Source organism: Muntiacus reevesi, chromosome 14 (assembly GCF_963930625.1).
Source record: "Muntiacus reevesi chromosome 14, mMunRee1.1, whole genome shotgun sequence".
Taxonomy (NCBI): Eukaryota; Metazoa; Chordata; class Mammalia; order Artiodactyla; family Cervidae; genus Muntiacus; species Muntiacus reevesi.
In genome coordinates this window covers 25,209,484-25,221,719 of record NC_089262.1, presented here as the reverse complement: position 1 = coordinate 25,221,719, position 12,236 = coordinate 25,209,484, and positions in this window count along the sequence as shown.

Here is a 12,236-nt window from a genome sequence, read left to right as displayed (position 1 = left end):
ACTGAACAAACATACAAACAAATATATATATATATGGAAAATTTAAAGAAAAATTAAGTAATATACAGAACCAGACATGATGGTCAAAAACCTGACAAATAGAAATTTCAGAATATCACAAAAGTAATATTAGACCAGATGACATGATCAAATATATAATTTGAAAATATATTATCAGTGTGAAGGACAGATATTTGTATCTAAGTTCCTAACTGGATGAATAAAAGTAATCCTACACAAATACATCATTTTGGCATTTCAGATCAGCTGACCTCAAAATTAGATTCTACATGTTTCAAGCAATTAATAAAACTGTTCTTGGTGAAAGATAAAGAATCAGAATATTGAAAAACTTTTCTCAAAATGGTACAAAACCAAAATGGAAATTAGAAAATGGAGTATGTGTTTTCAAAATGTCAGAAATATCTGTAGCAATGGGGATGGTCAACAGGATTCATAAAAGGCTAATAAGGTAGTTGCTCACAGAAGTTTATTTACAGCCACTGGATGTTTAACATCAGAGGAAGGAAGCATAAGTGAGCAGCAGGGAGGACTAAAACATGCAAGCAAAGTTCCTACCGTTTTCTCTTCAAGCTACCAGGATCCTGATCCCGAACTGCCAAGACATGTGAGCCATCTCAGTCTAGGGAAGTTTAGGCTGCATGGTCTCATATAATAAGTAAACCCAGGTACGGAATATCAAACAATGCCGTTTTAATAAATAATGTAAATAAACTGGAACTGGATCCCTCCCAGGGAGTTTTAGAATGTAAAATAGTGATGGTGTCATCATCACCAGCACACCCTATTCCTATCTGGGTTAAACCTCAGAACCATGGCTCCAGGTGATGAGTAGGTAACCAGGAGCCATCTGAAAGTTAACCCACTGCTTAATGATGTCTAACTTATAAATTCATGCTTTGCTACACTTAAGAGATGAAGGTAAATGTAAAATCAAAATATGTTTTAGATATACAAACTCTGATGGTTTTATCTTTATCAAGGAGCTATTGGAGAAACTGCTATATAAAAACTGAAGAATATAAGCCATGTAAGATACCAGATTCAGAACTAAAAATCTCAACACAAGAAAGAGATGAGGGCAGTTCCCCAGATGACTGTTGTTGGCCCTTTAACAGACCGGAATCTGGTGGTCCAGAGCCGATGATGAGAGAGTGAAAGAAGGAAAGAGGCTAATATTCCCTGGGTTATGCAGCCGGCTTCCACACTCCAGGGAATCAGCCAGAAATAGAGAGAGAGAGACAGAGACAGAGACAGAGAGAGAGAGAAAGACATGGGCACCCAAGCTCTGATGGAGCAAAGGTGTTTTAATCAACATGGTGTGGGCATATATACTGTCTTACAAGGTAGTTATTCTCAGCAAAGATAAAGATTAAAATTCCAAACTTACAAAACACAAGGCGATCCCTATTAAAGAGAGAAGATGGTACTTATCACTATAATGAGAAACTAGCAAAGGATATGCCTGGATTCCTCAGCCCCAGGAAAGGTGTGCCTCTCCTCTTAATTCCTGAATATTCAGGAATTAATAAGGACCAAAGGATTCCTGACAGATCCAAAACAGCACACAGGAAGTCGCCTTTTAAATGCTGACTGACAGACTATGAGTGGAATTTCCAAAATAAGAACCAGAAATTTGACCTAGGGATCCAACTTTTCAGATTGGGGCAGTTTGGAGGTTCTGGAACAGATTTTCTTAAAATGATGAAATTGATCAAATTCCTAATGAAATTATATACATTTGATGTTGTGTGAAAAATGAAAGTGTTAGTCATTTAGTTTTGTATGACAATTTATGACCCTATGGACTGTAGCCTACTAGACTCCTCTGTCCACGGAATTCTCCAGGCAAGAATACTGGAGTGGGTAGCCATTCCCTTTTCCAGAGGATCTTCCTGAGCCAGGTTCAATTCCTGGGTCTCCCGCATTGCAGGCAGATTCTTTATTGTCTGAGCCACCAAGGAAGCCCCAGATGTTGTAGTGGTTTGAACTGTGTTACTCAAAGTTCTGTGCAACTACTTACCCTGATAACCTATGAATGTGACCTGTTTGGAAGTAAGATCTTTGCAGATGTAATTAAGTTAATAATCTTGAGAGAAGCTCATTTTGGATTTAGGGTGAAACAGAGAGAAACTTGAGACAGTGGCATATGAAAGAAGGCTATGTGAAAATAGAGGATAACATTAGAGTTATGCTACTTCAGGCCAAGGACCACCAGACATCACCAGCAACTGGTGAAGCATAAAGAGGTTTATCTTGAGCCTTCCCAGTGGCATGATCCTGCCAACACAATGATATTAGACTTCTGCCTCCAGAAATCTGGGGGAGTAAATACCTGTCATTTTCAGACAGCAAATTTGCAGTAATTTGTTATAGTGACTATAGGAAACTCAGATATATACAAAAACTAAGCAAAGAAAATCATGAGAACAGTTAAGTCTGGGGAAATCATGAATTTCTGCTAAAAAGGAGAATAATATTATCAGATATTTCCTGTAAGTAAAATTTAGATTGCCATCATAATTTGAATACTGAATATGAATCTATAGTTCAACCAAAATTACAATCTAATTATACTTGAGCTGTGGGGAAAAGGGAACTGTGGTAGAGTGAAATGGAGTTGGATTGAAACAAAGCAAAATGGAGGAAAACAGATTTCAAAAATTGGATATGGGAGGTGACAATTGCAAAGGTTAGAAATGATTAGATTATTGAAGTATGTAATGGCTAAGATGAGTAAAAATTAGTGATGATTTCTTTATGGGACTAAAATAAATCAAACTATCAAATTTGGCTCTTAAATTTCTGCTAGATTGTCCAGATGATGGCAATAAAATCAACAGCTTTCTTTGGAGTATGGGTCTACACACTGATTTTTGAGTAATGCTTTTGCATAAATATCAACCATATTCATCATCTAAGATTTTGGTTTGATTCACTACAATATAATGTAACAAAACAAAACTTAACAGAGTACTTGAAGTACTCTGTACTCAGTACTATTGTGTTTTAAAGGTTTAATAACCGGGGGAGGAGCCAAGATGGCGGAGGAGTAGGACGGAGAGACCACTTTCTCTCCTAGAAATTCATCAAAAAAATAACTGAACGCAGAGCAAACTTCACAAAACAACTTCTGATCGCTAGCTGAGGTCATCAGGCGCCCAGAAAAGCAGCCCATTGTCTTCAAAAGGAGGTAGGACAAAAGATAAAAGATAAAAAGTGAGTCAAAAGAGGTAAGGACGGAGATCCGTCCCGGGAAGGGACTTAATAGAGGACGTTCCCAGACACCGGGAAACCCTCGCACTGGCGGGCCTGGGGGAAGTGTTGGAATCTCAAGAGTTTGAATCTGACTGGGAGGGATACAATAAATAAAACCCACAGATTACGAGCCTAAAAGCAACTCCCAGCAGAAAAGTACCCCAGACGCCCGCATCCGCCACCAGCAAGTGGGGCGGAACGGAGAGGAGCGGGCGGCATTGCTTGGGGCAGGGTCTGGGCCTGAGTGCCCTGAGGACAATCAGAGGGAGCTTTTGTGAGTTGCCAACTTGAACTGTGGGAGAGCAAAGAGAGAGAGAAAACTAACCGGCCCGAACACACTGCCGGCCGTTCACAGAACAAAGGGACCGAGATTCTGGGCGGCCGAAGTCCGCCGGGAGGGTCGTGGCGAGACGGAGGGTGCGGGCGCCGGACTGGCGCGGGCGGGAACTGCGGCTGGGGACGCGGAGGGCAGAGGGCGCGCGCGCCCGGGGAGAGAGCGCCCGTCAGGCGCCTGGCTGCCTGGGCCGCTCGGGCGGCGTGGGGACGGAGCGCGGGCCCAGCTTTGTGTGCCGCGCTTTGGTGAATCGCCTGAGGGCTGGAGCCGCGCGCAGCGTGGCGCGCTCCATACAGAGCAGCCCCGAGCCTGAGCAGCGCAGACCGAGAAAAGAGCACAAGCCTCTCCCGGGAAGGCCGGTCCCTCCCCGCACAGCCCCTCCCCGCAGCGCGACGGAACTAGCTACCTGAATAAGAATCCACCTCCGCCCCTTGTGTCAGGGCGGAAATTAGGCGCTGAAGAGAGACCGGCAACAGAACCCAAACAAACAAAGGGAACCGCTTCAGAAGGGACCGGTGTAACAGACTAAAATCCCTGAAGAAAACACCGACTGACTACACTGGAAGGGCCTGTAGATATCGAGAAGTGTAAGCTGGAACGAGGAGCTATCTGAAGCTGAGCCGAACCCACACTGACCGCAACAGATCCAGAGAAATTCCTAGATATATTTTTTCTTTTTCTTTTCTTTTCTTTTTCTTTCTTTCTTTTTTTTTAAGTAAGGAAAAAAAAAAAAATTTTTTTTTCTTTTTTCTTGGTTCTCTTTTATTTTCCTTTAAAAATTCCCTATTACTCCCCCATTACTCCTTAACTTTCATTTTCATAGATTTTTATGATTTTTTTAAATTAGGCAAAACAATATTTTTTTCTCTTTCTTTTTCCTTTTTTTTCTTTTTCTTCTTTTTTTTTCTTTTCTTTTTTCATCTTCTCTTCTATTTTCTTTTTCTCTTATTTCTTTTAAAGCCCTCTATCACTCCTTTTACTACACCTTAATTTTCAATTTCAATACACTATAACCTTACAGAAGAAAGAGAAAGAAAAAAAAAAAAGAAGAGAAGCCCTATTTTTATACCAAACTTCATATATATTTCTAAAATTTCTTTTGTGTGTTTTGGTTTTTGTTTTTAATATAGTATTTTTAAGAGTCGAACCTCTACTCTAGATTTTTAATTTTTGTTTTTCAGTATATGATATAAATTGTGAACATTTAAGAATTCAATATTCAGCTCCCATTTTTATTCACAAGTGTGTTGATTATTCTCTCCCAATCTTGACTCTGTTTTCTACCTCAGAACACCTCTATTTCCTCCTTTCCCCTTCTCTTCCCAATCCAATTCTGTGAATCTTTGTGGGTGTCTGGGCTACGGAGAACACTCTGGGATCAGACAACTTCGTAGATCTGTCTCTCTCCTCTTGAGTCCCCCTCTTTCTCCTCCTGTCCATCTCTATCTCCCTCCTCCCTCTCCTCTTCTCCATGTAACTCGGTGAACCTCTCTGGGTATCCCTAACGGGGGAGAAACTTTCCACCATTAACATAGAAGTTTTATTATCAGTGCTGTATAGTTGGAGAAGTCCTGAGACTACAGGAAGAATAAAACTGAAATCCAGAAGCAGGAGACTTAAGCCCAAAACCTGAGAACACCAGAAAACTCCTGACTACATGGATCTTTAAGTAATAAGTGACCGTCCAAAAGCCTCCATACCTGCACTGAAACCAACCACCACCCAAGAGCCAATAAGTTTTAGAGCACGACATACCACACAAATTCTCCAGCAATGCAGGAACATTGCCCTGAACGTCAACATACAAACTGCCCAAGGTCACACCTAACACATAGACCCATCTCAAAACTCATTACTGGGCACTCCATTGCTATCCAAAGAGAAGAAATCAAGATCCACACACCAGAACACTGACGCAAGCTTCGCTAATCAGGAAACCTTGACAAGCCAATCGTCTAACCCCACCCACTGGGTAAAACCTCCACAATAAAAAGGAACCACAGACCTCCAGAATACAGAAAGCCCACTCCAGACACAGCAATCTAAACAAGATGAAAAGGCAGAGAAATACCCAACAGGTAAAGGAACATGAAAAAAACCCACCAAGTCAAACAAAAGAGGAGGAGATAGGGAATCTACCTGAAAAAGAATTTAGAATAATGATAATAAAAATGATCCAAAATCTTGAAAGCAAAATGGAGGTACAGATAAATAGCCTGGAAACAAAGATTGAAAAGATGCAAGAAATGTTTAATAAAGATCTAGAAGAAATAAAAAAGAGTCAATTAAAAATGAATAATGCAATGAATGAGATCAAAAACACTCTGGAGGGAACCAAGAGTAGAATAACGGAGACAGAAGATAGGATAAGTGAGGTAGAAGATAAAATGGTGGAAATAAATGAAGCAGAGAGGAAAAAAGAAAAAAGGATCAAAAGAAATGAGGACAATCTCAGGGACCTCTGGGACAATGTGAAACGCCCCAACATTCGAATCATAGGAGTCCCAGAAGAAGAAGACAGAAAGGCCATGAGAAAATACTCGAGGAGATAATAGCTGAAAACTTCCCTAAAATGGGGAAGGAAATAGCCACCCAAGTCCAAGAAACCCAGAGAGTCCCAAACAGGATAAACCCAAGGCGAAACACCCCAAGACACATATTAATCAAATTAACAAAGATCAAACACAAAGAACAAATACTAAAAGCAGCAAGGGAGAAACAACAAATAACACACAAAGGGATTCCTATAAGGATAACAGCTGATCTATCAATAGAAACCCTCCAGGCCAGAAGGGAATGGCAGGACATACTGAAAGTAATGAAAGAGAATAACCTACAACCTAGATTACTGTACCCAGCAAGGATCTCATTCAGATATGAAGGAGAATTCAAAAGCTTTACAGACAAGCAAAAGCTGAGAGAATTCAGCACCACCAAACCAGCTCTTCAACAAATGCTAAAGGATCTTCTCTAGACAAGAAATGCAGAAAGGTTGTATAAACGTGAACCCAAAACAACAAAGTAAATGACAATGGGACCACACCTATCAATAATTACCTTAAATGTAAATGGGTTGAATGCCCCAACCAAAAGACAAAGATTGGCTGAATGGATACAAAAACAAGACCCCTATATATGCTGTCTACAAGAGACCCACCTCAAAACAAGGGACACATACAGACTGAAAGTGAAGGGCTGGAAAAAATATTTCACGCAAACGGAGACCAAAAGAAAGCAGGAGTCGCAATACTCATATCAGATAAAATAGACTTTCAAATAAAGGATGTGAAAAGAGACAAAGAAGGACACTACATAATGATCAAAGGATCAATCCAAGAAGAAGATATAACAATTATAAATATATATGCACCCAACATAGGAGCACCGCATTATGTACGGCAAACACTAACGAGTATGAAACAGGAAATTAATAGTAACACAATAATAGTGGGAGACTTTAATACCCCACTCACAACCATGGATAGATCAACTAAACAGAAAATCAACAAGGAAACACAAACCTTAAATGATACAATGGACCAGCTAGACCTAATTGATATCTATAGGACATTTCACCCCAAAACAATCAATTTCACCTTTTTCTCAAGTGCACACGGAACCTTCTCCAGAATAGATCACATCCTGGGCCATAAATCTGGTCTTGGAAAATTCAAAAAAATTGAAATCATTCCAGTCATCTTTTCTGACCACAGTGCAGTAAGATTAGATCTCAATTACAGGAAAAAAATTGTTAAAAATTCCAACATATGGAGGCTAAATAACATGCTTCTGAATAACCAACAAATCATAGAAGAAATCAAAAAAGAAATCAAAGTATGTATAGAAAGAAATGAAAATGAAAACACAACAACCCAAAACCTATGGGACACTGTAAAAGCAGTGATAAGGGGAAGGTTCATAGCATTACAGGCGCACATCAAGAAACAAGAAAAAAGCCAAATAAATAACCTAACTCTACACCTAAAGCAATTAGAGAAGGAAGAAATGAAGAACCCCAGGGTTAGCAGAAGGAAAGAAATCTTAAAAATTAGGGCAGAAATAAATGCAAAAGAAACTAAAGAGACCATAGCAAAAATCAACAAAGCTAAAAGCTGGTTTTTTGAAAAAATAAACAAAATTGACAAACCATTAGCAAGACTCATTAAGAAACAAAGAGAGAAGAACCAAATTAACAAAATAAGAAATGAAAAGGGTGAGATCACAACAGACAACACTGAAATCCAAAGGATCATAAGAGACTACTACCAGCAGCTCTATGCCAATAAAATGGACAACTTGGATGAAATGGACAAATTCTTAGAAAAGTATAACTTTCCAAAACTGAACCAGGAAGAAATAGAAGATCTTAACAGAGCCATCACAAGCAAGGAAATCGAAACTGTAATCAGAAATCTTCCAGCAAACAAAAGCCCAGGACCAGATGGCTTCACAGCTGAATTCTACCAAAAATTTAGAGAAGAGCTAACACCTATCTTACTCAAGCTCTTCCATAAAATTGCAGAAGAAGGTAAACTTCCAAACTCATTCTATGAGGCCACCATCACCCTAAATCCAAAACCAGACAAAGATGCCACAAAAAAAGAAAACTACAGGCCAATATCACTGATGAACATAGATGCAAAAATCCTTAACAAAATTCTAGCAAACAGAATCCAACAACATGTTAAAAAAAATCATACACCATGACCAAGTGGGCTTTATCCCAGGAATACAAGGATTCTTTAATATCCACAAATCAATCAACGTAATACACCACATTAACAAATTGGAAGATAAAAACCATATGATTATCTCAATAGATGCAGAGAAAGCCTTTGACAAAATTCAACACTCATTTATGATTAAAACTCTCCAGAAAGCAGGAATAGAGGGAACATACCTCAACATAATAAAAGTTATATATGACAAACCCACAGCAAGCATCACCCTCAATGGTGAAAAATTGAAAGCATTTCCTCTGAAATCAGGAACAAGACAAGGATGCCCACTCTCACCACTACTATTCAACATAGTGTTGGAAGTTTTGGCCACAGCAATCAGAGCAGAAAAAGACATAAAAGGAATCCAGATAGGAAAAGAAGAAGTGAAACTCTCGCTGTTTGCAGATGACATGATCCTCTACATAGAAAACCCTAAAGACTCTACCAGAAAATTACTAGAGCTAATTAATGAATATAGTAAAGTTGCAGGATATAAAATTAATACACAGAAATCCCTTGCATTCCTATACACTAACAATGAAAAAACAGAAAGAGAAATTAAGGAAACAATACCATTCACCATTGCAACAAAAAGAATAAAATACTTAGGAGTATATCTACCTAAAGAAACAAAAGACCTATACATAGAAAACTATAAAACACTGATGAAAGAAATCAAAGAGGACACAAACAGTTGGAGAAACATACCGTGTTCATGGAGTGGAAGAATCAATATTGTCAAAATGGCTATTCTACCTAAAGCAATCTATAGATTCAATGCAATCCCTATCAAGCTACCAACGGTATTTTTCACAGAATTAGAACAAATAATTTCACAATTTGTATGGAAATACAAAAAACCTCGAATAGCCAAAGTAATCTTGAGAAAGAAGAATGGAACTGGAGGAATCAACCTGCCTGACTTCAGACTCTACTACAAAGCCACAGTCATCAAGACAGTATGGTACTGGCACAAAGACAGAAATATAGATCAATGGAACAGAATAGAAAGCCCAGAGATAAATCCACGAACCTATGGACAGCTTATCTTTGACAAAGGAGGCAAGGATATACAATGGAAAAAAGACAATCTCTTTAACAAGTGGTGCTGGGAAAACTGGTTAACCACTTGTAAAAGAATGAAACTAGAACACTTCCTAACACCATACACAAAAATAAACTCAAAATGGATTAAAGATCTAAATGTAAGACCAGAAACTATAAAACTCCTAGAGGAGAACATAGGCAAAACACTCTCCGACATAAATCACAGCAAGATCTTCTATGACCCACCTCCCAGAATATTGGAAATAAAAGCAAAAATAAACAAATGGGACCTAATGAAAATTAAAAGCTTTTGCACAACAAAGGAAACTATAAGTAAGGTGAAAAGACAGCCCTCAGATTGGGAGAAAATAATAACAAATGAGGAAACAGACAAAGGATTAATCTCAAAAATATACAAGCAACTCCTGAAGCTCAATTCCAGAAAAATAAACGACCCAATCAAAAAATGGGCCAAAGAACTAAACAGACATTTCTCCAAAGAAGACATACAGATGGCTAACAAACACATGAAAAGATGCTCCACATCACTCATCATCAGAGAAATGCAAATCAAAACCACAATGAGGTACCATTACACGCCAGTCAGCATGGCTGCTATCCAAAAGTCTACAAGCAATAAATGCTGGAGAGGGTGTGGAGAAAAGGGAACCCTCTTACACTGTTGGTGGGAATGAAACTAGTACAGCCACTATGGATAACAGTGTGGAGATTTCTTAAAAAACTGGAAATAGAACTGCCATATGACCCAGAAATACCACTTCTGGGTATACACACTGAGGAATCCAGATCTGAAAGAGACACGTGCACCCCAATATTCATCGCAGCACTGTTTATAATAGCCAGGACATGGAAGCAACCTAGATGCCCATCAGCAGATGAATGGATAAGGAAGCTGTGGTACATATACACCATGGAATATTACTCAGCCGTTAAAAAGAATTCATTTGAATCAGTTCTAATGAGATGGATGAAACTGGAGCCCATTATACAGAGTGAAGTAAGCCAGAAAGATAAAGAACATTACAGTATACTAACACATATATACGGAATTTAGATAGATGGTGGCGATAACCCTATATGCAAAACAGAAAAAGAGACACAGAAGTACAGAACAGACTTTTGAACTCTGGGGGAGAACGTGAGAGTGGGATGTTTTGAAAGAACAGCATGTATATTATCTAGGTGAAATGGACCACCAGCCCAGGTGGGATGCATGAGTCAGGTGCTCGGGCCTGGTGGGCTGGGAAGACCCAGAGGAATCGGGTGGGGAGGGAGGTGGGAGGGGGGATCAGGATGGGGAATACGTGTAACTATATGGCTGATTCATGTCAATGTATGACAAAACCCACTGAAATGTTGTAAAGTGATTGGCCTCCAACTAATAAAATAATATTTAAAAAAAAAAAAAAAGGTTTAATAACCATTTTTAGATAAATGTTTCTCAACATTAAAAAAAAAGTCTTTTCCTCCTAAGGATGCTTTGTAGACATTTTCCTAATTTCCATATGAACTTATAATATGAAGCATATACAATTATTTATATATGGCATGCATACTTTTTGGTTTATATGTAAAATTGTAACTTTTTCACATCTTCCCAAGAACCAGTAATAGTCTGTTTAGGGCTGATGTTGCCCTCATTGAAAACAGTGTTATTGTAGCCTTCCTTATAATTATTATCTAGAGTTTTTGATGGGAACTATTCATTTTTTGTTTTTGTTTACTTGTTAAATTGTATCTGACTCTTTGTGACCCCATGGTTTCTAGCCTGCCAAGTTCCTCTTTGGAACTTGAAATTTCCCAAGTAAGAATACTGGAGAGGTTTGCCATTTCCTTCTCTAGGGGATCTTCCCAACCCAGCTATAGAACCCATGTCTCCAGTTTAACAAGTAGATTGTTTTATCCCTGAGTCACCTGGGAAGCCTCTTCATCCTTATTGAATACTAATAATGTGACTATTTCAATAAAAAATGAATTCTATCTTTGTACTTATATTCAGTTGATATGTAATGCCTGATTCAATTGTTTATGTAATATATATGAATAAAATCAGTTTCATACTTATAGTATCAAATACAACTGACATAAACTGTTTTAGTGAAAAAGCAAATGACTTGGTAGAAGTATAAAAGCTACATGAATGTTCAGTATACTATGACCACGTATTATCACCTTTTCCCCACCGATTGGAGACTTTCAGTTAATTGACTAAATATTAATCAATTATTAACGATATCAGTAATGGAAACTTCCACTGTAAACATGTTTATTCAATTTTAATTCATTCTTGTGTGTGTGTGTTTATTTGTGTTTATGTGTGTATGAAAGAGATTAATTTAATACGTAAATAAATTTAACTCACCCCAAATCAAAAGAATCGATTGATATTTATTACTTTTCTTGATGTTATTTTCAATTAAAAATTAACAAAAATACTCATTTTAAAGAAATATTTGAATACTGATTCATATTTATTGGATTGGAGACATTAATGCTAATTAAAATATAAAAGATTGTTTGATATGATTTATCATAGACATACCTTTTCAATACAAAATCATTTGTTTTTTAAGTAATTGGGGATACATGTGTAAAATTATTCTTTTTATTTAAAAAATGGTTATAAGTTATTCTATAAAAAGAAAATAAAAGCATTACTAATTCCACTTCAGCTATCTGCCACAAGTTATTATAGTCATAGATTAAACTTTTAACATACCATTCCCTTTAACATAAATGAGCTGCAAAATAACAGACTTTTCACATCTCATTTGAAAAATTTTTTTCACTACTAAAATTGTATCCTATTTTATTAGTTGCTGAATTTAAATTAG